Source organism: Ictidomys tridecemlineatus, chromosome 6 (genome assembly GCF_052094955.1).
Source record: "Ictidomys tridecemlineatus isolate mIctTri1 chromosome 6, mIctTri1.hap1, whole genome shotgun sequence".
Classification (NCBI taxonomy): domain Eukaryota; kingdom Metazoa; phylum Chordata; class Mammalia; order Rodentia; family Sciuridae; genus Ictidomys; species Ictidomys tridecemlineatus.
The window spans coordinates 30,907,961-30,934,669 of NC_135482.1; the positions used below are offsets into that span (position 1 = coordinate 30,907,961).

The 26,709-nt window shown below is 31.3% G+C and overlaps 1 protein-coding gene across 8 annotated transcripts in view; it reads left to right on the top strand.

The window, feature by feature from the left end:
• Positions 1–668: 668 nt before the first annotated feature.
• Mgat4c (MGAT4 family member C) overlaps positions 669–26,709 on the top strand; it is a 786,744-nt gene continuing 760,703 nt past the window's right edge. For 7 of the 8 annotated variants that reach the window (XM_078053048.1, XM_078053046.1, XM_078053047.1 and 4 more), the window contains exon 1: positions 670–1,015. The gene's annotated coding sequence lies outside the window, so the exon portion shown is untranslated. Of the gene's footprint in view, positions 1,016–26,709 lie in introns of all 8 variants that reach the window. The other variant, XM_040280229.2, reaches the window with a different exon arrangement.

Consider the following 26,709-nt stretch of genomic DNA (forward strand, 5'->3'; position numbering starts at 1 on the left):
AAGTTATGGGGTAAAATTATCATGTAGTTTTATCATCTCACAATACATTACTCTTCAGCAATTAACAGAATTCATTAAGGCTTGTTTTTGTTTAGAAGCTAAATACTTTATAAACTTTAGTGTTATTTGGAACATATTATTAAGAAGGATATTGAGTAAATATTTACTTATGTATTCAGTTATCAGAATTAGACATTACACTTTCTTGTTTTGATGTAACTTTTGCAATTTTCCTGACATTTATATATGATGTACTTTTATATGGAAGTGCAATAACATAAATGATTATTAATCAAAATGCCATCATTCATAGTAAGAATCCTGCAATTTAAAGCAAAACCCTCTTCACACTATAAAATGTGGCAACATGTCTTTTATTTCCAAAAAGGAAATTCCTCTTATGTAAAATGATCATTAAAACTACACAAAGTGATATGATTTAATTTAACAAAAAACTTGGAATGTTTCTCAGATAAAACTGTACTAGTCTGATAGTATAGATTCTAGACTGTAGTTTGAAAGAAAGCAATAGTGAAAATAAATTTCATGCCAGTAGACACTTTAAAAACTAGATTTAGCAGCAGTCACATTAGCTTAGATAATGGGAGAATTTTTCTTCATTGAAAATGCTCTCTGTCGCTTAAGAAGAACTTACTGAGGCAGCCTGCCATCTAGCTTTTTCACAGAAAAACAGGCTTGCAGACTGCAGATGAGAGTCTGGAGCAGAGACAATTTTAACTTAGCCATTCCTAATTTATCTCAAGCGTTTTCAATTCATCTTCACTGCTCTATGCACACAGGAACACCAGATTGCCATCCCTGGGGAACAGAATGCAACCCGGGATCTAGAGAGCTGTCACATTCCAAGAAATATTTAAATTGTGCTGATTTTCTTCTGGAGAACTGAGCCCAGGGAATGAAACTCTCCATCAAGTCATAGCTTTGCGGGCAATAGATCAGAGGATATTGCCAGTTTTCTAATGGATTATTGTTATCGGGCAGGTTTTCTCTGAAGGTACGTAGTTATTTTCTCAATTCATTACCCTCTCCTATTTATCAGGTAATAGTCTAATGAGCTAGGGATCCAAACCTGTAAAAAGAGAAAGATGTTAAGTAGTCGGTATTCAATGAAGAATGACATTTTATTGCTGCATGCTTGTAGGTGAAATAATCTGATTCCTTTACTAAAGATGAGTAGGATATAGTTTGAATTGCCTTGTCAGCAAAAACAGGCAAAACCAAAACAAAACCGTGCTGCAGGCTGCATTATCATAAGTTCATATTAATTCTCTGAGGGATTTTCCTTTTGCAGCTGCAACATATAATGAAGGGAAATACATACTTTGGAAACTCAGGCATATGTATATTTGAATAACCATAATATTCTATCCATGTTTTCACAAATACAAACTTTGTCTCAAATGCTATTATTTTGGTTGTCATTGATGTTGATCACATATAAATACGTGAATTAGTATTGAATTTAGAGAAACTCCAGCAGAAGTCTGCTTGATAATACTATATTGGTTTACTTCGTTTGATAGATCTCATTTTTGAGCTTGAAAGAATTTTACTAAAATGAATCAGTACAGTGTTGGTTCATTAAATTATAAAAATGTTTTTCTAACTTTGTTCTGTTAAGTAAGAATGTTAATATAATCTATGGAAAGGTACAAACCGTTTAGCAAAGTAAAATGTTAAAAGCTGGAAAACTTCTGAACAGTAACTGAACCAATGAAAAGGCAGGAAATCTTCTCCTAAAATAAAATTTAGCTCATTATATCAATGATCTATTGCAACAGGAATGGTGATCTCTGTAATTTTTTTCCCTAAAAGTTGAAGGTGTATGTGTATATATGGGGACATGGTGTTCTGTCTCAGTGAGTGAATACAGGTGTGGGATAGAAAGCAAGCATAAAATAATCAGTGAATTTTTATAAAATTCTCTTTTTATAAAAACATGAAGAAATACTTAAAAATATGGTCTTAGGGCTTTTGATGCATTTTTAATGTTTTATTCCTGTGTGAATAAGCTTAGTGTAACGTACCTCATTGATATTGTTGTGTTAAAAATGGCTATTAGAATAGGTTTGACCTGGAGACTGGTACACCTGCTGCTGTGTTTGGATTGGAACACAGAGTTTGTGAACCCATCAGTGGGTTAATCACAGGCTTCAGAGAAGAAATGGTGGCTGAGCTTTGCAAAAGCACTTGTTAAATGTGTTCTGATTTCTTTGGAGAATTGAAGAAAGCATTAGAAGAATAAAGGAAACAGAGAAGAACCCCAAATAGTAACTTTCAGTGCCTCTTTCCTTATCCTCAAAAGGATTGTCAAAGGCAAAGAATAGAAAAGAGGAAAAAGAATAGAGTCCTCATAGGGTACTTCTAAGTCCTTCTTTTTTTCATGAACCATATAGGATTGGGGAAGGGGGACTTAAGTTTTTCCTAAGGATTCCTCCGTTTGGCAACCTTCTCCTCTTCTTTGTGGATTCTTTTCTGTCCACTCACTTAAAAAAAAATAAAAGAATAAGTTAGATTGCCCCTGACCTGGTTTGTTCCACAATAACTTGCTGCTCTAATATAATTCTATAGAAGTCCACTCTCTGAAACTGCATACACTCTTAGGTGGATCAGCCTTCCAATTCAATGGCTTATGAATGCCGGAATATGAAATGACTTAGCATCTTCTTTTTTTTTTTTTAATTACAACTGGTTCTTCTGAAAAATCTTAGGATATATTCAAAAGGAGGTACAAGTAGTGGTTAAAAAAAAAGAATTTCAGAGAATACATTTTATGTTCTTTTGTAATAAAATAGTACCAATGAAGAATGGAATGTAGTCATTTTATGTGTGAGCATGTGGAAGATATGATAACAGTTTAATAATATATCCTTAACTTTATCTTTTTTAATGTTAGAAGAATAGAACAAATATTAAAATCAGGAGAAGCAGTTTTATTTGTCAAATTGCTCCAAAATTTTTTTTTTATCACTCTGACCACCTATTAACCTTTTCTACAATAATCAGGTTAGTGTTTCCTCCCTCCCCACAGGTTTCCTTCTCTTACCCTGCCTTTGAAATCTGCTCAGCTTCCAGACCTAGTACTAAAACTTGTTTTACTTCATCTTATGGTGAATTCATTGCAAAATATATTACCATAATTTCATTTTATTATTGCTACTAAATAACATTTATTGAGTGCCCATGATGTTTGTTGCTTCCAAGCAACATGTAGGAAGAAAACATGTAATCATATTCTCTCTTAAATCAGCCAGTTTATTAATACTTCAGGACCTCTAATTGGTACACTAAAAGGAGGAAATTAAGCCCAGCTCTTTAGTGGCTTCTTATGTGCATATAGCACATGAAATGTCTTATATTCAGTCAATGACTTACATTCATCTTTACTAAGAACATTAAATATTGAATTGTTTTCGGATTCTCTCTTGGTCTTTTAATATGTCAAAGTGTTATAGTAGACAGAACATTGGACTGAAGATAAGGCAAATTAGGTTTATATAGGTTAAGCAAAATTGTCAAAGTTAATCAATCTATGTGTATATTTGTCCCATCATCTCTATAATGGCAATAATGTACCTACATTATACTCTTAATAGAGATCACATACATTAACTATCAGAGTTAGTGCACATTACATGTTTGATATATGGTACCTACTTTTTGAGTGTATTTTATCATAGTGTTTTATATAAGAATGTTCCAGTTGAAACAACTTTGACTCTTACCTTTCTTCAATGATGCCTGTGTGTTTGTTGGTTTATGTGTACAACGGTGTATTATATTAGATCTATTTATTTAGTAGTTTTAGAAATGAAAATAATCCATAGAGCATATATTTATTATTTGGTCCTAAAGTTTCTGTAGGTACACTAAAGCATTACCCATACATATTTAGATTTTGAAATCTATTATTTTGAGAAATTAGTCCGTATATTCTTTATGACTATCAAATAGCCAAATTATTAATCATAACTTATAAAGGAAAGCAGATAAAAAGAACTATATCTGATTTTGTTCTTATCCATTCTCCTAAAGGATATGGAAATAGAAGACAAGACAATAAATCCTCTTGCTCATTATATTGTACCCTTTGCCCCTTTCATTTGTGTTTTATTTTGCTACAGTGGATTGTCTAGTGAGATGGCCTCATATACCAGAGTAGTTCAAGCATTCAAATGTACCCCTCAAGGAACAATACAAATATATGAAAACTTTTATTAAAGTAAAAGACAGCTTCTGCTTTGAAAACATGCTAAACATTTTTTAACGAGAGTGAAAATGTCAAAGGTGAATGTTAAATTCAGCCAGATGTTGACCTTAACTGTGAATTTAAATCTTTATAAAAATAGTATCCATGCTAGAAACTGCTTTCACTGGTTCTCAAGGCTATTGAAAAATTTTTTGCTTGAATTTTCTGGATATATTTCATATCATGGTTAGAATATTCACGAAAAATATTTTAATATTTTTATATGCCAATGTTAATTCAGCATAACACTTATCTGCTTTATACTTCTTTGTATTGGTGTTTCCTACTTGGAACCACCAAGTAATTATTTGGAAAGTCCATTGCTGGAAAGTACATATCATTTTCTAATTAGATCAAAACTTGGACATAAAAGCAAGAGTCTGCTGACAAACCACCCTAGTTTGGTTTTTAACTTCATAGTGTCACTAAAATTGCTTCTATCATTACATTGCATTAAGTGGAGATGAGGTCATTAGGGTAAGCTGTAATTTGAGAAGAGGAAATTTGGATAGACAGACACACAGGCAAGACCCCGGGAACAACAGGGAGACCTATAGGCCAAGGAGAGTGGTCTGAGAAAATAATCATACTTGACCACTTGATTTTGGATTTCTAGCCTCCAGAATTATGAGAAAATAAATTTCTGTTATTTAAGCCACCCAGTCTGTGGTACTTTGTTGCAACAGTTCTTGCAAAGTAACACAGTAAACACATGAAGATCTTTGGCTGGGCACAGTGGCACACACCTGTAATCCTAACAGCTCAAGAGGCTAAAGCAGGAGGATCATAAGTTCAAAGCTAGTCTCAGCAAAAGTGAGGCACTAAGCAACTCAGTGAGATCCTGTCTCTAAATAAAATACAAAATAGGGCTGGAGATGTGGCTCAGAGTTGGAGTGATCCTGAGTTCAATCCCTGATACTCAAAAAAAAAAAAAAAAAAAAAAGAAAGAAAGAAAGAAAACAACAAAAAACAAAATCTTCAGCCCCCATAGTTCTTCCTTCTTTTCTTTTGCTTTTGGAAATGTAAAAAGTATTCTTGTTCACACTTTAAAATTTTTAAAAACACTCTTAGGCCAGATTTGGCCCAGTTTGCTAATTCTCAAAAGGTATTCCAAAGCCTTCCAAAGTTTAACTTAAAGTCCTAAATTTCATTTAATTGAACAAGATATCAACTCTGCAGATGGCAGCACTGATTTTGAGTCTCAAATATAGAACTTGATCTGTTACTTCTAGAAAAACCCCTCCAAATGCCTATATTTGATGTGAATATCTATGAGGATATTTTAATTTCATTGCTAATGGACACTTAGGTTTCAATGTTAAAATGGCATAAGAGAAAATTTGTAACACAATTGCAGTTTGCTCTTGGGCTGAGTACATTCTTTGCAATAAAGAACATTCAAAGCACTTACCATGTGTTTTCTAATAACTACCAACAACCTTACAAAGTAGTTGATATTGTAATCATTTTCCTGATATGGAAATAAAGGCACAGGACATAAAGCAACTGACTACTGTTTACTTAGCATAAGTAGCTATGTTGTTAGCCAGGACTGGATTCAGACAGAATCTTTGGCTACAATCTGGCATTTAACCACTATTGCACAAGAGCACTCAAGCCACAGGAGGATTTTATGTTTACTAGGAGAACAGCTGTGAAAATGCGGGAAAAAAACAAATATTGAGTGGCAATTTAGGGGAAAGAGAGGGAAAAATTACATGGTGTTCTTTAATCCCACATTCTATGTTATTACATTAGGTGTTTTTTTCCTCTAGGATTTTTTTTTTTTGTACTGTGAATTGAATCTAGGGGTGTTTTATCACTGAGCTATATACCCCCATCACTTTTCTTTTCTATTCTTCATTTTATTATTTTGCACCACAGATTAAACCAAGGGTGCTTAACCATTGAGGAACATTCCCAGCCTTTTAAATTTTTATTTTATTTTATTTTTTATTTTTAAGACAGGATCTCACTAAGTTGCTTAGGGTCTCCCTAAATTGTTGAGGTTCACTTGCCACCCTCCTGCCTCATTCTCCACAGTCACTGGGATTACAGGAATGTGTCACTGTGCCTTGCTCTACTTTTTATTTTTTATGTTGAGACAGACTCTCACTGAAATGCTGAGGCTGGTCTCAAACTTGTGATCCTTCTGCCTCAGCCTCCCAAGTTGGGATTACAAGTATGTGTCAACACGCCCGGAAGGGTGTGACATTTTATTCAGACTTTTTTCTCAAAATATTATACAACAAATGAGTATGGATAAAGAAGTTAGTTTTATCACAGAAAATCTAAAGAAAAATATAATATGGTTTTAAAAGTCACAGGAATTGTATTTTTAATTTTGCATATAAACTTTAATACTAAATTTAAAATTTCATTTTAAATGGAGAAATGATAAGTGAACTAATTGAACAAGTAGTCATGGATACTCTATTATTTCTAATCATTTTAACAGCATCAACAGGGAAGGTACTGGAATGTTTCTGTGAAAGGACAGGTTTAAGGAAAACTTTGCCAGGTGGCAATTCTGCTATAATTCTAAGAAGCATATGATAGTGTGTGAATTCCTGGGTTGTCCTTTTTAAGTTCAGTGATATATCTGATGTGTTGTTAGTATTTTTTGTTGAACTGAGTCATATTTTCTAGCCAAATTTGAATTTGGCACAGCATCTTTGAAAAGAAAAGTAGGCCAACACCTGCATGTGCTGTAAGTGCAGTTGACCTACTTCATGAATAATTCTTATGCTGCCTCATTTGCACAGTAGAATCCATGTCAGAATCCCAATCTAATATAAGAAATAAAGTCATAATTAAACAGAATACTGTTTCCAAGAGCTTTGGCTCATACCAGTAATCCCAGTGACTTGGGAGGCTGAGAAAGGAGGATGGCAACTTTGAGGCCAACCTCAGCAACTTAGCAAGACTGTCTCAAAAAAAAAAAAAAAAAGATGGGGATGTAGCTCAGTAATAAAGTGCCCCAGGGATCAAACCCAGTTAAGGGGGGGGGGGAGAAGAAGAAGAAGAAGAAGAAGAAGAAGAAAAAGAAGAAAGAAAGTAAATTAGTTGTCAATCAAACCTATCATTGTAAATAACCAGTAGCCATCTTTTAATTATAATTTCTATTATAAAGTTAAAAATATATACTTATCCATATGAAGAACTTTAACAAAACACTAATATTGTTTGGGAACACTTGAACAGTACTCTCTACATTCATGAGGCAAAATTAATAACAAACTATTCCATTGTTATAGAAGAACTCTTCTAAAGTATCTCCATCAATACATTTTCTCATTGCATAAATGTAGATATAAACAACGATGGATATGTATGGAAATCAGCCTTGTAATTCCTCTTAATTTTATCTACTAATGTTCTTTGGGTTCAGAAAACCAAATAAAATTAGTCAACTTTTTGATAGGTTGCTGTTGAAATTTACCTTAAGTTATTTGCAAGCTCTGTAATGTAAGACACAAGTCAGAATTCAGAAAAGAAAATAATCAATTTTTTTTCTCTAGGATGAGCAATAACAATTATGAATCAAACAAAAGAACAAAAACACTTGTGCCTCCAAAACATTATTAGTGTCAGAACAATTATTGTAGACCTTGGTCTTTTTGCTGTGGGTCACTGAAATAACTTTTAAGTTATAAATGCACATGAGTTTTTTTTAACTAAAAAAGAGAAAGAGAGAGAGAGAGAGACAGAGGAAAGGAAAATGCAATGCTACTGTGAATGAATGAAAACTTAAAGTGTGAATGGACAGATATTCGACTTTAAATTTTTAAAAACTTTTGACTTACATTTAACTGTTGAGTTATTTGAAACAGTTATTTCCCTTCAAAATTATATATTTTCCTTCAAAATTATAATGCTATCAATCAGATCATAAAACTTAACCAATTTTTAGAAGTATGGAAGGCTCTATGGACTATATAATTATATACATATGAAAATTATTTAATGAGTATTTTATCTAATAATAATGTAGCAATTGGTTCTTTTCAGTGATATGTGGACACAACTCAACCATTCAAAACTTTAAACAATTTCTCATATTTTAAAACTACCATTGGACATCATATCTAATATTCTTTCATTTTAATAAAAACTAAAAATTGGAATTTGTGTTTGGTTATGAGGTTACTTTTGATGGAACATAAAAGGCAATATTTTCCTTTTTGATTTTAGTATAGTGTATGTGTGTATATAATGCATACTTCATTCTTCAACTTTGTTGCGATAAAACTTATATGTCATAAAATTAATCAACTTTAAGTACATAGCTTAAAAGTTTTTAGAAATTTGTACTATTGCTATAATCCAAATTCAGAACGTTTTCTTCAGTCTCAAAAGAAACTATGTGTCTATGTATAGTTATTTCCATTTCTCACCCAGGACAGCAACCCAAGGCAATCTGAAAACTAAGCCACTTTCTGCCTCTATGTATTCGCCTTTCTAAACATTCATACTATAGGGCCATGTCATATGCAGTCTTTTGTTTTTGAGATTCATCAGCCCCTTTTCATTGCAGTAGCATCTTATTTCTTGGATATACCAGATATTTATCTACTAACCAGTTCATATACAAATAGATGGTTTCTGTAGTGACTTTTTATAGTGGTTCACTCTTAATAAAAAAAAGGATGGTTGTACTTAGATCTCTCTACTCACAGCATAATCATGTGTTTGGAAACTAATGTTCAAAATAATTTACACTGTATTGAGATTTTCAAAGTTCCTTTCTTAAAAGCTAAGGTTAAAACAAATGAATTTTTAAAATTTATTATGGAGGTATATTAAGATGATTAATAACTATATATTCTAGCCTGATAAGCTTAGGTTCTTTATTTAAAATATAATTTATATTATTTTAAATATTTCAAAATATAAATATTATGTTATATAGGCTATTTAAAATTCTTTATTATTGTGTTTACTGAATTCCTATTAAATATGGAAAAACTATCCTCTCAAAATATTTGATGTGTTCTGAGTAGATATTATGAAAATATAAAATCTATAGATAAGTGATTTCACTCTTTTGTTTGTAACAGATTTTCCAGATAAAGTGGATTTCTCAATTTCTGGAAATTTTCTACATTTAATTTTGTCCATTGTCGTATAACTTACTGGGTGAGAGCTAGATGGACTTTTTAGTTTTGATCTTTAGATACTGTTAATGAAAACATTTTGTGTATTCACTCAAAATCATGTAGATAACTGAGAAAACGTATAAATTCACTTACTTATTAATAGAGTTTCTGCTATTTCTTAAATTTGCTGATAGCCCAGACAGCATCTAAACTCCTCTTCAAGGATTTTACTCCATGACAATCTTTCTATTTATTCATTTACTTTTGATCAATTGACATGCTGCCTTTATACATATTTTGATTTTGCATTAGTCAACTTGGAAATGAAATGAAGCTTATTTGGATTTTAAGTAGATTTTTTTTTTCTGTCACACATGATATATATAAAATATCAAATTTAAAATACACCCTAATGCTTTCTCTATTTGTTTAAACATAAGAAATACTTAGTGTTCAAAGAATCCTTTCTTTTGTTCATCTCTTAAGTGTACATTACTCAGTTTAATTCTTTGCCTTTTCTATTTTTGCTCTATATTTGCTCAGTCTGGGTGATTTCATTCACTGTCCCATATTCAACTCTGTCTAAATCTGTAACCCTAGTCATGACTTCTTCCCTTTGATTCTGAGCTGGTAATTAAATGTTCAAGATTTAATAGAAATTTTGTATATTAAAGAAAGACTATTAAGAAAAACATTCAGGAAAGTTTAAAAGAAAGAAGAGTGTCTAATTCCTTTTTTTTTTTTTTTGGAGAGAGAGAGAGAATACTGTTTGCCATTTCATAACTTTGTGGACCATGTACATTGTTGCCCCAGGAACAAAGAGATTTTGCATTCTAATTAAATGCACTGTCTCCCATCATTATTCTCAAGGATGCTGTAAAACCAAACTTTTTGCTGCTAACATTTCCCACTTTCTACTTGGTACAAATGAAATTATTTTAGGTAGGTATTTCATATTAAATCATTTTGGCAATAAAAGTTGCAATTTCTTCACTATTCTTTTCTATAAAAATATTTTTATATTGACCATATAAATAATATCATTGAATTTGCTATGTAATACAATAAAAACAACTTTTCTAAAACATTTAAGTACAGTAATTTTTTCATTATCTTAGAATTCCGGGTGTTAATCGTCAAAATAACTAGAGCTGCTTGACTTGGTTTGAATCAATCTTTTTTTTAAGAGAAATCATTTTATTTATTTATTTTTTTTGTCATTTTAGGGGAAAAAAAAAAACATACATAGTCTAAAATCAAAAAGCCAGAAACTTAGCAGTTTACTTGTGAAGATTTGACAAAACATCCCCCATGCATACTTTATTTCAATTTATCTGTCACTTTGTTTTTCTTATTCTATTCCTTTGGTTTTCCTTTCTTTCATTAAATTATTTATAGAAGTTGTATTGTTATTGATTTTGTTTGCCTATATTTTTACAAATTTAAATATCTTAAACCAATAATTTGCAAGAAAGCTGTGTTAGTGAATGACCAGAGCTATGCCCCAGACTAGGCAGAAATTTCCTTATTACCCAAGATTTTCATTGATAGATTGGGTGCTGGTAAATGGAGCCAGGGCTTCCGGCATGTTAAACCTCTTCTCTAGTATGCATTACATTCCAAGCCTCCAGACCCGTGATTTTGAATGTGAGTGAAGTTAGCCTGTATGAAAATAAATGGCTTTAAGATTTTTTAGGATGCAAAGTTACTCCAGTTTACATATCTATAGAGACAACTTTTGCAAACATACATTTTCCATGTGATTTATTATTTGGAAATCCCTTGCTTGCTTTCTATGATCAAGCTGTTCCTGAGTATTTCTTTTCTCTAATTCATGTCTCCATTCCTACTTTAACAAACAAGATTTAGACCACATCTAAATATATGGCCTCATATTTGAGAAGGTGTCTTGATGGCATCTTGTGAAATTCCTAGACTTGTACATTTTTTTTTTTTGATATCTGCTTCATACACTCTTCTTTCTTCTTCACTGTATTTTTTATTTGGGGTTTCAGCTTTCACTTGGTTTTATCTAAAGTAGAACTTTGTGCTCTCAATTTCCTATCCTTCCATTGCTTTGAACCATTTTTTTTTTTTTTAGAGAGAAAGAGAGAGAGAGAAAGAAAAATTCCAACTTTATTCTTCTGTATTCAGAAGAAATTCTTTAATCTCATATTTTAAAACTATATATCTGGTTGGTCTACCTCTACTCAACATTTTCTAATAATTGCTTATGTTTTAATCAACAAGACAAAGTCCTTAAGGTGGTCCCCAATGTCCATAATTGGACCCAGATTCCAAATATGCTTTTACCTTCTCTCTTCCTCTCCTCCCTACAGCTCTACTCCTGCAGTCTCTTCTGCTATCAGCAATTATGCCAATATCCCCTTGCTGACCTTGATGTTTCCTCTCCTGTCATTTGTTCTTGCTTTCCTCTGTGAATAGAATCTTTTATCTTATTTCTGGACTGCACTTTCATTTAGTTTAGTTCCCATCCTAAAAATCTCTTCCTCTGAGAATCATTCACAGACAATTTATTGTAAATATCCCTTTACTCCCCTGTACATTTTCTTTATGAGTTACAACTCTAATATTAGAATGTTTTATTTTCTTTTGTGTGTTTTTTCTTTTTTTTATGGGTACCCCCACTAGATCTATGAGGACTGTGATTGCTTCCATTTTGTCAATGTTTAATATCCACATCTAGAAAAGTATCAGGCATTTTATATAATGATTGTAATGATTGTGTTTATAAAAAACATAAATTGCAAATGCCTAGGGTAACCCTATATCCAGTTTTCTAGAGTTTACTTTTGCAATACTTATGTAATAATTAATAGTATCATCTTTCACTGGTTATCTCAGTTTGGACAATAAAAGGACATCACACCCCTACCACCAATATCACTTGAAGTTGCCCCCAAAATTGAGATCCAATGTCCATAATAATCGTGTTATTGTTATATATTTTGATGAACATTAGTAGTTAATGAATTTTTAGTTGTATGCTTACATATGTTGCAGCAGGAATCATGTGGCGATTTCTCCAGTCTGAACAGCTTATATTTTATTATACTCTCCAAATGGTTTAAACAAGTTTGTCTTTTCTTCCAATCCATTTATCTAGTTTTCCTGTTAGCTGTCTGACTTGAATATTCATTCAAATTGTTAGGATTTAATTTTGAGGCATACTTTTCCATAGGTTTTATTGGAATGATTGTTATCCAGTCAAAAATAAAAAACCCTCTACCTTCAATTATTGGACATTTTCTTTATATGTCTTCTCTGACATGAATTTAAAACAAACCCTTATTAAATATAGCCCAGAGCCACACTATCATTTCAAATGGCATTATAACCTTCCTTCAAACTTTCTGACTCTGATCTATTCCAAATTTAATTAATATTGCTTTTCTTCTCTCCTCCTCCTCCTTCTCCTTCTTCTCCTTTTTAATTTTGGCATGGAGGACAATATTAAATCTGGGGGTTCACACATGCAATGGACATACCACTGAGTTACATTCCCAGCCCTGTTCATTTTTTTATTTAGAGACAGGGTCTCTCTAAATTGCCCAGTAAGGCCTTGAACTTGTGATCTTCTGCCTCACCCTCTTGAGTAGTTGGCATATGCCTGACTTCATATTGCTTTTCTATCCATATGATACTTAGATATACCTAGAATGGCTATTTTTTTCCTCACATTTCTGCAAAGATTCTATTTTTTTTTAAAGCACAACTCAACTGATGTTTCTTCAGTTAGGCGTCTTAGAGCCCTCTCTGTCACAAAGTTATTTTCTTCTCCTGAGGGGCTTCTTTTATTCATTTATTTTGATACTAGTCTTCTAAAATCCATTTCAAAGGCTCCATCATAACGTACCAGGTCTCTAGCACTCTGATCTGAAGTTGCATAATATCCTTTGCCCTTAGACACGAATGACATTTCAATAGCTTGGTGTTTTGTATCTTTTGCTGCATACCATCTCTTTCTAATTAACCTGTTTTGTTTATGAACACCCTTTCTTATAGATGATTCTTTCTTTCATCTTACTAAAATTACATGCATACTTCCAGATCTTTTCAAATATGACAGACTGCATCAAATTCCCAAAATATTTCTAGCCCTTCAAATAGTACATATTTTTTACTTTACTTTTCTTCTGTTATTAAACTTTGTATTCTGCTAATGCTATTTATTATATTGTTATCTTCCTCAGGAAGATCTCCCCTGTTGACTCAGGTTAATTCAGTTACAACATGTTTATTTTTGTTCACCACTGTTTTTACAATTCATCATTATGGCTGTTTTTGCTATTGTATTTGTCTTCTCTTTCGATTATAAGGTATAACTGGCTAATTATTGTGTTTAAAAAAGGGTCTAAAAGTATTAAATGCTGAATAATTATTTTTATTGTTTAAAATAAATGTATTAGCTTATTATAGTTAAACCTCTTTATTTTGGAAATGTGTTTTATAGGTAACTTTTTGTAACTTCTGTAGGATTGGCATATATTGGTCTCAATAAATATATATGTAATTAAAAATTAGATTAAAATATAAAGAAAAATGAAGTGCTAGAAAATTCTCCAGTAATAAAGATCCAGCAGCTTAACGTTACTTCAAATTATTAAGCAAACATAAAAAATAACAGGACCAGTGGGAAGAGTTTATCTCACTATGCTTATTTGCCATAGCTTTGACCTATATACAAGAATTATAGTAAAGGCATTCGAAGGCTATTATGAATATATTATAAAGAACTACACTGTACTTATATTTCTATAAGTAAGGTAGAACTTTAACTAGAAAGTTAATAAAGAGAAATTTTGGCTAAAGGATCCACTAATACTTATACTATTTACTTATCCAATTTAATTATTCTTTATGTTTCTTATTAATTAATTCTTCATATTTTTTAGATTTAGTTGTTAAGATCTCCTCAGTACAGAGTGGCTTCACCTCAGAGAAGTCCAAGAGAATCCTTGGAACCTTCAAATATGTCTCACATCCATTATATAAGTTGAATATTTATCATTTTATTATTTATATATTCAAATTTTTTTTATTTTGTTGGTAAAAAATCATTTAAATCAAGAAAAATTTAATTCTAGATCTTTGATTCATTTTGAGATCATTCTTCTTGCTTAGGGTTGCTTTTACTATTCTGGGTCTCTTATCCTTCCAAATGAATTTTTTAACTCTTTATAGTTCTGCAAAGAATGTCATTGATATTTTGATAAGGACTGCATTGGATTTGTAGATTGCTTTTTCTAGTGTAGCCCTTTTGATAATATTAACTTTGACTATTCAAGAGAACAGGATAGACCTATTCATTTTGCATAATGAAAATGTTACACCCTTTGACTAGTACCTTCACAATTTTCCACACCAAACCCCTGGCAATGATTAGTTCACACTTAAATTCTATGAACTTAGCTATTTAATTTCATATAAGTACACTTATATGCACTATAAAGTACCTACAGATAAAATAATAGATGTAAGTACTCATGAGTACTAAAATGCGACCTCTGTCTTTGAGCAAATGACTTATTTCACTTAGCATAAAGTACTACAGGTTCATCCATGTTACTACATTTGTAGATTTCCTTATTTTTGAGAGGCTGAAGAATATTCCAATGCATTTATATATCACATTACTCACTCATCTTTTGATAAACATTTATTTTTTCCACTTCTTGTCTGTTGAGAATGGTGCTTAAATGAATGTAGGAATGAATATATCTCTTCCAGTCCAAATTTAATGGTTTGGATAAAATCCCAGAAATGGGAATGTTGGATCATATGATAGTTATATTTTTATTTTTTTGCAAAGCCTGTATAGTGTTTATCTGTAGCAGCTACATTTTATTTGACAATAGTGTTTGTAGGTTCCAACTTCTCCACAACCTTGCCAACACTTAGCATTTTATTTAATAGTAGCCACCTCGAATGATATGAACTGATTTGTCATAATAGTTTTGATTTGCATTTTCCCAAGGAGTACTAACTTTGAGCATTTGTTTATAAAACATTGACCTAGACTTTTTTGTATTCACTGAAGAAATGTTTATTCAATTTCTTAGCCACCTTTTAATATGGGTTTTAGTTTTGCTGCTATTTAGTTGTAGGAGTTGCATGTGTATTTTGAAAATATCTCCTTATCAGATATGGTTTGCAAATATTTTCTCCAATTCTAAAGGTTGACTTTTTCATTTAGAATTTGATTGTTTCCTTTGCTAAAAGGAAGAATTTCTGTTTAATGCAGTCTTTCTTGTTTATAGGCATATCTTGTAGATGTTGTAAGTTTAGCCCTATATCACACCAATGAAGTAAATATGGCAATAAAGATAGTGACGTGATATTTTTAAGGTTTCCTGGTGAATGTAAAAATTATATTCTACTATCATGTATAACTAATAAGAATAAATTAAAAATAATAAAAATGAAAAAATATATTTACACTGTATCATAGTCTATTGACTTTGAATAGCATTGTGTCTGAAAAAAATGGATATACATAACTTTATTATGAAATACTTTGTTTCTAACAATGCTAATAAGTATCTGATTTTTCAGCAATATGTAGTCTTTTTGTTGGTGGAGGGTTTTACCTTAATGGCTACTAACTGATCATGGCAGTAGTTGCTGAACATTGGGGTCTCAGTGGCAATTTTAAAATAAAGACAATGAAGTTTGCAGCACTGATTGACTTCCATTCATAAGGAAATTATCCATAGCATATGAAACACTTTAATAGTATTTTACCCAGAGTAGAACATCTTTCAAAATTTGAGTCAATTCAAATACAAAACCTGCCACTGCTTTATTAACTGAATTTACATAAAATTGTAAATCATTTGTTATTTCAAAAATGTTCATAGTATCTTTACCAAAAATGGATTGTATCTCAGAAAACTATTTTCTTTGGTGTCCTTAGGATGCAACTTCTCATCCATTAAAAAGTTTTTACTTTTCTTAGATGCATCAGAGTATCTGTGTATGGCATCTATGTCCTTATGCATTGTGTTTCCTATTAATACTTAAAAGTCAGCATTTCTTTGTGACCCATGAACTACAGAATAGTTGTTGTGTTAGCAAGCATAAAACATTAATCTCATTTTACATCTCCATCAGAGATTTAAAGTATCAGGTGGATTGTGAGTAAGTAGTAATATTTTGATAGAATTTTTTTTTATTTTCTAAGAAGTTGTTCTCAACAGTAGGCTTAAAATATTTAGTAAGCCATTCAGTAAACAAAAAAACCTCTATTTTTTTCTAATTATTTATAACAGGCAGAATAGATGTAATATAATTCTTAAAGATCCTGGCGCTAGGGTTTTTGGAGTGGTTTATGACTATTGACTTCATCTTAAATTATCATCTGTAATAGTCCCTGTTCTTTGAATTTTGAAGCCAGGCATCAACATGTTCTCTGTAGTGGTGAAAATCCTGGATGGCATCTTTTTCCAATATATGAATATTGCATCTGCATTGAAAATCTGTATTTTAGTGGGGCCACTGTCATCAAGTGTTATATCTTCCAATTACTTGCTGCAGCTTCTACATAAGCACCTGCTGCTTCATCTTGCATTTGCACTTATATATAAAACTTTATACACACATATATGTATAATATGTATACACATACACACACACACACACACACACACACACACACACACACATAAAGGCTTCTTAAACCTCATGAACCAACCTCTACTGTATTAAAACTTTTCTTCCACAGCTTCCTCACATCTCTCAGGCACTGTAGAATTGAAAAGAGAGATTTACTCTAGATTGGATTTTAGTTTTAGGAAACATCATGGCTGGTTTAATCTATCCATACCACTCAAACTTTCTCCTTAACAGCAATAAGGCTGTTCTCTATTCTGATGGTTTCTGTGTTCACTAGGATAGTACTTTCAACTGACTTTAAGAACTTTTCCTTTGTAGTCACAACTTGGTTGCTTGGTGCAAAAGGCCATTCAGCCTATCTCAAGATTCAATGTGTCTTTCTCAATAGTCTCAATTTTTCCAGATTTTGATTAAAATGAGAGATTTGTAAATCTTTCTTTCACTTGAACACATAGAGTCCATTATAGGGTTATTTATTGGCCCACTTTCAATATTACTAAGTCTCATGGAATAGGGAGGAAGAAGAAGGAGAAACACAGGGGAATAGCCAGGTCCAGGTCAGTCTGAACACACATTTATCACTAAAGGTCTCCATCTCTAATTGATTTGTGTGGCACCCATGAGAGCTTCAATAGTAAAGCCAAAGATCACTGATTACATAACAGATGTTTTAATGATAAAAATTTTTGAAATATTTGGAGAATTTCTGACAAATTGCACAGGTATATGAAGTGAGTGCATGCTATTAGAAAAATAGCTCAGATAGACTTGCTGGACACAGAATGGCAATGAACATTCAATTTGTAGAAAAGGCAGTTATTTGCAAAGTACAATAAAGCAAAAGACATTAGAACAAGATATGACTTTTTTAAAAAATTTTATTGCCTCTGTTTTTAATGTTGTACTTATGGAATCATTGCTCAGTCCAATATTATAATGCTTTCCCCTTATTTTTTTCCTGTAGTCTTATAGTTTCAGACTTTACAGTTAAATCTTCAACTCCTTTTAAGTTGATTTTATTTTTTTAGAAATATTGTATGTTCTTTCATTACTTAAAATTATGCATTATTATTGCACATAATACTGGAATTCATTATGATATATTTGTACATGCACATAAGATACTTTGATCAATTACATTCTCCATTACTGCTCATTTCCCTTTTGACTTAGTTTTTCTGTAAAGCATAAGATACGGATCTGATTGAATTCTTTCACATGTGAATATCCAATTGTCCTGATACCATTTGTAGAAGACTATCCTTTCTTCATGTATACTCTTTAAAAGGTTGTAAATTGCAAGTACATGAGTAGATGTATGTCTGTGCTCTCTTCTACTCCATTGATCTGTATATCTAAGCTAGGACTATATGGTTTTGATTATTGCAGCATTGTAATGTCTTGAAATCAGGAATTTGATATCTCCAACTTATCTTAATCAAAGTTGATTTGAGTTTTCATAGTTTTGTGGTCCCATATGAAATATAGATTTTTTTTCCTATCACTGTAAAAAATGCCATTGGGAATTTTATAGGATAACAGTGACTCTGTAGATTGACTTGGGAGGAGAAACATTCAAATAATATAATCTTTTAATCCATGAACATAGTAGTCTTTCAATTGGCTTGTATATTTTTAAATTTCTTTTATTAATGGATTTTAGTGTTCAATATATAAGCATTTGGCTCCAAATTTTTTTCTTGTAACTATTCTTAATGGGGTATCTCTTTTAGATAATTTGCCATTTGGGTACACAAATTGATTTTAGATGCTGTTTTCTATATGCTGCTTTACTTAATTTATTTATTAGCTTTAGCAGGTTTGGGGGATTCCATTAGGATGTATTAATATATAAGATTACAGTGTCTGCTTTCTTTCTGGCTTGGATGGCTTGAATTTTTTTTTTTCTTTTTCTTCCTTGCCTAAATGCTCTGGCTAGGACTTCCAGTATTATGTTGAATAGAAGTGGCAAAATTGGAACATCTTTTTTTTAATTCATCAATTGAGAGAAAAATTCTTCAATTTTTCAGTTGTGAATGTTAGCTGTGGACTTTTTAGATATGGCATTTATAGTTTTGAGATAAATTTCTTATATACGGAATTTGTTGAATTTTTAGGATGAAAGAATATTGTATCTTCTCAAATGCTTTTCCTGTATCTATTTGGATGGTTTTATGATTTTTATATTTTCTTCTGTTAATGTGTTATATCAAATAAATTTATTTCCATATGTGGAACCATCTGGAATCCTAGAATAAGTCCCACTTACCCATAATATATGGTCCTTTTAATGTATTTTAATGTTTGATTTGCTAGTATTTTGTCAAATATTGTTGTATCTTTATTTATCAGGGTTATTGGCCTACAGTTTAATCACAGTGTCTTTGTTTGGCTTTAGTATCAAGGTAATGCCAGCTTCATGAAGTTAGAAAAGTTTATATCTAGTCCAATTTTTGAAAGAATTTGAGAAGAATTGGCTTTAATTCTTCTGTAAATGTTTGGCAAAATATTTCGAGTGAAGCCATCTGGTTCTGGGCTTTTCTTTGTTTGTAGAATTTTGATTATCAATTCAATCTCTATTCCAGTTGTAGGTCTATTCACAATTTTTATTTTTTATGATTTTTGCCTCAGTAGGATATACATTTCTGGGAATACATCCATTTCTACTAGGTTATCCAGTTTGTTGGCATGTAATTTTTCATAATGTCTTTTATAGTACTTTTTGTTTTATCAATTATAGCATTTCCTTTTTAAATTATACATTTTTTTTTGAGTTTTCTCTCTCTCTCTTTTCTTTTTTTTACAAGGGAACTATCAATTTGGTTTATCTGTTCAAAACACCAATTCTGTTTCATTAATGGGTTTTGACTATCCTTTATTTTTATTTGTGCTTTGATATTTATTTTTCCTTTCATCTGCTAAATTTAGGCTTAATTAGGTCTTTTTTTAATTTATAGAGACATTAAACAAGGTTGTTTATTTGTTGTTTCTTTTTTAAAAAATATTTTTTAATTGTTGTTGGACACAGTACTTTTATTTTATTTATTTATTTTTATGTGGTGCTGAGGATCAAAACCAGGGCCTTGCATGTGCTAGGCAAGCGCTCTACCACTGAGCCACCACCCCAGCCCATGTTTCTTATTTTTAACAGAGAAATTTACCTCAATGAAAATCCCTCAGTACTCCTTTTGTGTATGGCATTAGTATTTCTACATTGTGGTTTTGTTCTCATTTGTCTCGAACTATTACCTAATTTCCTTTTTATTTTCCTTTGACCTAATGATTGTTTAAGTATGTTTTGTTTAATTCCTACACATATGGGAATTTTTCATTTCTCCTTTTGCTATTCTTTTATAGTCAGAAATGACCTGGTATGATTTTGTCTTCCTCAATTTATTCATGTTGGTTTTGTGACCTGTGGTGACTAATTATGGTGAGAATGTATGTTCTGCTGCTGTGGGCAGTGTGCTCTATGTACCTGTGAGTTCTATTCAGTGTACAGTGTTGTTCAAGTCATTTGCTCCTTGATTTTCTTAAAGTCAAGAAACTTGGATGCTATACTCATAATTGAGAATGTGCTATTGAATTAGTCCACTTTTGTTGTATTGTCATCCATTTTCCCTTCAATTTTTTTAAATATTTGCTGCATATATTTGTGTATTCTTATGTTGAACGCATATATATTTAAGACATTTTATCTTTGGGACCAAACTTATCATTATATTTACTAATTCTTTTCTATCTTTTGACTCTTTCTAAATTAAAGTCTATTTTGTCGTTATAATTATAACCACCTCTGTTCTCTTGCTTATTATTTACATAATTTTGAGTCTATGTGTTTGCTTAAATCTAAACCGAGTTTCTTATGGCTAAGGTATAATTCAATTTTTTAAAAAGTCATTCAGCCAATAAGTATCTGGTGATTTTAATTTATTCCACATATATTTAAATTAATCAACAATAGAGATTACTATTGCCATTTTGTTAATGATTTCTCTTCATCTTATAGTTTCTTTGTCATTCTACCTTACTATCTTCCTGATTTGTTGATATTTTGCTGATAAGCTTTGACTTCATTTTATTTTTCATTTCTGTGACTTCTATAGGTATTCTTTTTTAATATGTGTGGCTCACTTGTGTTTTCAAAATCTATCTTAATAGATTTAAATATCCAGTGAACCAAATTCTTAATGAAATTCCAATTCTTGCATTTTTGAAAACAGGCAGATGATCTAACCTATAACTAAGTCTGTTCAATGTATTTTTAAAAGGTTACTTTTACTTTATCCTCAATGATAGCTCCATTTTCCCCCTTTATTTATCTTGTACTCTAAGTATTCTTACAGTTGTTGGAGCCACATAACTGCATAATGATGATTTTCAAGGTCTCTGAGGGTCTCTGAGGGTTGACATTCTGTTTATACTTTTTTACCAACTGCAAATTGTTTAATGTGTTATACACATGCTAATTCTCTAATGACTAAGTTAAAAAATGATATTTCTTATTTATTTAAACTTAACTTTATTTATGATTTACTGGACAGAATATATACTTTAAAAAAAAACAAGTCATCTAGTATAGGCTGGAAAATGTTTCATGATTCTTATCACTAATGAAGTGATGCTCTAAGAAAATTAAGTATATTTCACCACTGGATTCTTTCAATGTTTTCATTCATTACATCAAATATTGTAGAGTTTCATTTAATGTGTTATAGATGGGAAGTAGGAAACATTTATAATAACTTCTTAGACATAATCAGCAAAATAATTCTACTGTAAACTAATATTACACTGTTCAGCATGATTTATCTGTTTTCTCAGATATTTCCTTCACATTCAACCTGAAAAACCACATTAACAAATTTAAGATATTGTAAGTATATGTATCTTCTCATTAATCCATCTATAGTGGAATTCATGTGAAATGTTTGCATTGATTTATTTTTAAATGCTTTGAAAAGTTGAACTTGGAATGTCATTTTAACACTTTTGTAAAATACTTTTAAATAACTGTTGCACATGGTTAATTATTAGGGCTGTTCATACATACTGTGGTTCTTCTTCAAGGCAGGTGATTACTTTGAACTTATTGCCACTTAATGATAGACATCACTACTAGATTCTCTTTGGACATTGAGATCAGATATGAAGTTTTATATATCTGCTGATAGTGGCAGGGACCTGTTGACAGTGTCAAATTCTAATCTTCTCTTTTCTTGTTGGAGAAACCCCATGTGTGTACATTGTATCTCTGTCATACCAAATCCCAGAATTAGGGTCTTCCTCCCAACTCATAGTGGACATATAACACAAAATAATTGTTGAAATGTTGAGCCACATTTTATTTTGTTTGTTTTGGAAATATAACTTTTCCCACTATAACAAGAACAAAAAAAATCCTTCCTGTGGTTAAGATTTACTATGAAAAGTTTTCTAGATTAAGTTAAGATTAAAATCCTCTTCATATTTCCTAGCAGTTTCTTTTCTGAATTGCAGATAAAACTTTAAAACAGAAAACAACAAAAAAAAATTCCCTCAGGTGTTTCTGTACCACATGACAAATTATCCCATTATATTCTAATCATCATAACCCCAAAATTATGCTCAAATATTTTAGATATTTCTGATTATCAATTTTTTGTGAAGAGCTTTACTTAATTATTATATTTTTTAAACACTTTACTAAAACATTATTCTTCATATTGGAAAACTATACATTTTGTTATGTGTAAACTAACCCCTTAATTTCTAAGCCTCAATAGTGAACATTTAACTGATTTTCACTATTGATTAAGAAGAATATTGATGAAGATATTATGCATCTGAGTTAGTTATTTATATTTTAAATCTGAGTTAGTTCTACAAGGTGTTTCATGAAAAAAGGGATGTATTGTGAAATACACACACACACTCATAAACTGACTTCTAAAGGTTGGTTTAGAAATATAATATCAACTTTCATAAGACAGGTTTTGAAAAAATACACCAATAATCTGTTATTGGAAAAACTATTACTTCAGTTTTTCCCCAATATATTTAAAAACAATACCATTTTTACACACAACATATTTACAGACTATGAAATCACTAATTTGCATTGTATGATTTGGAAAAAATATTTAAATATTATAACTTCTAGAGGAAGAATGAACTATAATTTCTAGTGTAGATTTTTTTGTTTGTTGTTTTGCTTTTGTATTTTTTAAAGCCCAAAAATCCATACAGAAAATGGGAAATTAATTAAATATAGCATTCTATGCCACATCACAGTTTAAACAAAAAGGAAAATTTGTATCATATCTGAAACTCTAACTACCTGTTATGGGTTTAGGCAAGTTATTTTAGCTTCAGGTTTTTATTTGCTATTCAGCACCCTGGAGAAAACATAAGCAACTTAGAGAGATCCTGTCTCAAAATGAAAAATAAAAAGGGCTGGAGATGTGGTTCAGTGGTAAAGAGCCTCTCTATTAAATCTCCAGAACAGCAGCAACAAAAAGATAAAAACTATCAATATTAGTTGTGGTTTATATCAAAGTGGTTTATACCATTTTGCATTTGCATCAGATATGTGAAATTTGTCTCAACATCCTTGACAGTACTTTAAGACTTTATTTTTTACCATTCCATAAGTAGGTACTTTATTTTTTACCATTCTATAAGTAGGTACTTATGATTTTCTTTTGCATTTTGTTAGTATTTGCTCATATGCTTAATTATCCTAGTGAAATGTCTGCTCAATTTTTTTTTCTTTAGAAGATTTAAGATTTTTTATTTTTTTTTCCTTTTCCATACCTTATATCTAGATGGTGGATTTGTTCTCCTTAGGACCTATGTGCATCTTAGATTTAGATAGTAATCCTATAATTTCTGGAATATCTACCATTATTATTTTGTATTAAAACCATCTAACTCTACTTTGTAAATTCTTCTAGAGTTTGTCAATCATCTACCTGCTGAAAAATATCTGAGCTATTCCTAATTTGGAACTGTGATGGATAAAGCTGCTATGAATATTTTGTTTAAGTGTATTCATGTGAATAAAAGTTTTCATTCCTCTCTGATAAATGCCCAAAAGTTTAAATGATAGACTGGCGATTTTATGTTACTTCTTATAACAGACTGCCAAACTGGTTCCTAAAGTAGCTGTACCATTTTAAATTACCACCAGTAATATATGAATGATTCCATTTCTTTGTACCTCTGCCTGAATTTGCTGTTGTCACTACTTTTGCTTTACTTTTATTTTACCCATTCTGATAAATGTAGTGATGTTTGACTGTGGCATTGATTTGCATCTTCTTTCTGGATAATATTGTTGAATGTATTTTTATGTCCTTAGTTGCCAGAAATATTTATTTGACTTTATTTTTTATGTTCTCTTCTGATCTTTTGCCCATGTTCTATTCACACTGATTTTCATTTCCATTTTTCCTGTTAAGTTTTTAAAGTTCTTTATTATATAGTCTACATAAAGTATCAGTGTCATATACCTGTTTTGCAAATATGTTTTCTCTGGAGTTTATCATTTCAGTTTGTACATGAATTTCATAGGAAAAAAATATTTTTGATGAAATATATTTTAAATTTTTTTTTCTTATATAGATTGTAGTTTGGGGAATCCTAACAACTCTTTATGGAAGTGTAGGTCTTAAAGATTGTCTCCTATTTTCTTTTAAAAGTTTTAACTTTTACGTTATACATGTAAGTCTTTGACTCTTTTTGAGTTTCTTTTTTATTTGTTTTACAAAACGTGGTAAAGTGTATAGTTTGATTTTTTTTCATTTGATTCTCTTTAATTATACATAGCATTAGAATTCATTTTGACATAATTATGAAAGCATGTTATAAAATTTGCTCGAATTCAGTCTCTAGTCCTTCCTCTTTCCTCCTCTCTTTCCCCTCCCTATTCCCTGCTCTCTTCTACTCTACTGATCTTTCTGCTATTTACTTATAGTTGTTTTTGTTTGTTCATTTTTAGTTACTATCTTGTGAATATATGTGATGGTGAGATTCTCTGTGAAATATTCATATATGTACATAGGAATGTTAAGTCAGATTCATTCCACTGTTCTTCCTTTAGCCTGTCGTTCCTCCCTTTCCCTCAATCTGTCTCATCTAATCCCACAATCTTTCTTCTATTTTGATGGGACCCCCACCCTGCCTTATTTTGGAATAGCTTCTGCATATCAGAGAAAACATTTCACATTTGAGTTTTGGGGTCCAGCTTAATCTTATCATGATAGTCTCCAATTCCATGCATTTGCCAGCAAATATCTTATTTAGATGAAGGTATCAAAATATCTATTACTTGTTGTGAAATCTGAAATGAGAGCCAAATGGAAATAATATGACATAAATAAAATGAAACAGCTTTTTAAGAGATAGAATAACATGATTCAAGTATGTGTTTATTTTCTGGAACTTTGCTAAGGACATAGAAAAACTAAAAGAATTCGTGAATGAATGAATGATTTTCCTCAACATGTGGGCCTAGCTCACATGTGGCATGATGCCACAGGCCTGTAATCCCACTGGATGGGGAGGCTGAGACAGAAGGATCACAAGTTCAAAGCCAGTCTCAGCAACGTCAAGGTGCTAAGCAACTCAGTGAGACCCCGTCTCTAAATAAAATACAAAATAGGGCTGTTGATGTGGCTCAATGGCCAAGTGCCCCAGAGTTCATTCCTGGTACCCACCCCCCACCAAAAGAAAGAAAAAAAAAGGTGTGAGCCTAATGTAATAGGATAGAATAATGGATACAATTTTAAGTTTTAAAAGCTGTTAATAAAGTATTATATGTGCAACATCTTTTTATGTCAAGTACTTAGCACAGTAACCATTTATTTATCACAGATTGATTAAACGGAATCAAATAAATCTTAGCAAGAGCAGCAGATCTGTGAAGATACCCTGCTTATTTCAGTGCTGACAAAAGACTGGCATTCATGAGGTATTTAAAATACCTGAGCCATCATGACCTTTCAAAATTCTAAATATAAGGCACCTTGTGAGGGGGAGGAAAAGGAGGCTAATTCTGGGTTTACACAGGTGTCAATCATGTTGTTGTCAACTATAATATTTTAGAGACTATTTTAGATAATGGCTATTAACTAAGTATCAGAGCAGGTCCTGGGTTCCACATTAACAAGTCCTTAAGTGTGGCTGCAGGAATGTAAGAATAAAAAGAAAACAGGAAAAAAGAGAAGAAGGAGAAGGAGGAGGGGCAGAGGCGTTATTGAATAATTGGGTACTTCATTTACATAAGACTGATTTTTAAAATTCCAACCATAAGCCACGGCAATCTGACACCCCATTAGATGAGAAAATAAAATATTTACTTCAATATTTTGCATTACTTTCTTCTAAAAGAATCAGGCTTAGATATAATGGATATTCCCAGCTTTCACTGAATGTCTTGTACCAAGAAATTGAAGAAAAAATGATTCCACTTATAAAGTAATATATGTCAGATGACTGTCAGGGTGGTAAGTGGAAATTGGGAAGAGCAGAAATGACTCAACCCAACTTCATCCAGGAGTTGTCAGTAATTATCAGCACATTTACACTCCCATCTCCCTATCTCCCACCAACATTTATAGTCTTAATACCACTTTCTGCCTCATAACCAAGAGCTAAAAATCAATCCTTCACTCTGTTTAAGAAAACCGTTCAAGAGATCTTCTAGAAATTTGTGCTCTTTTC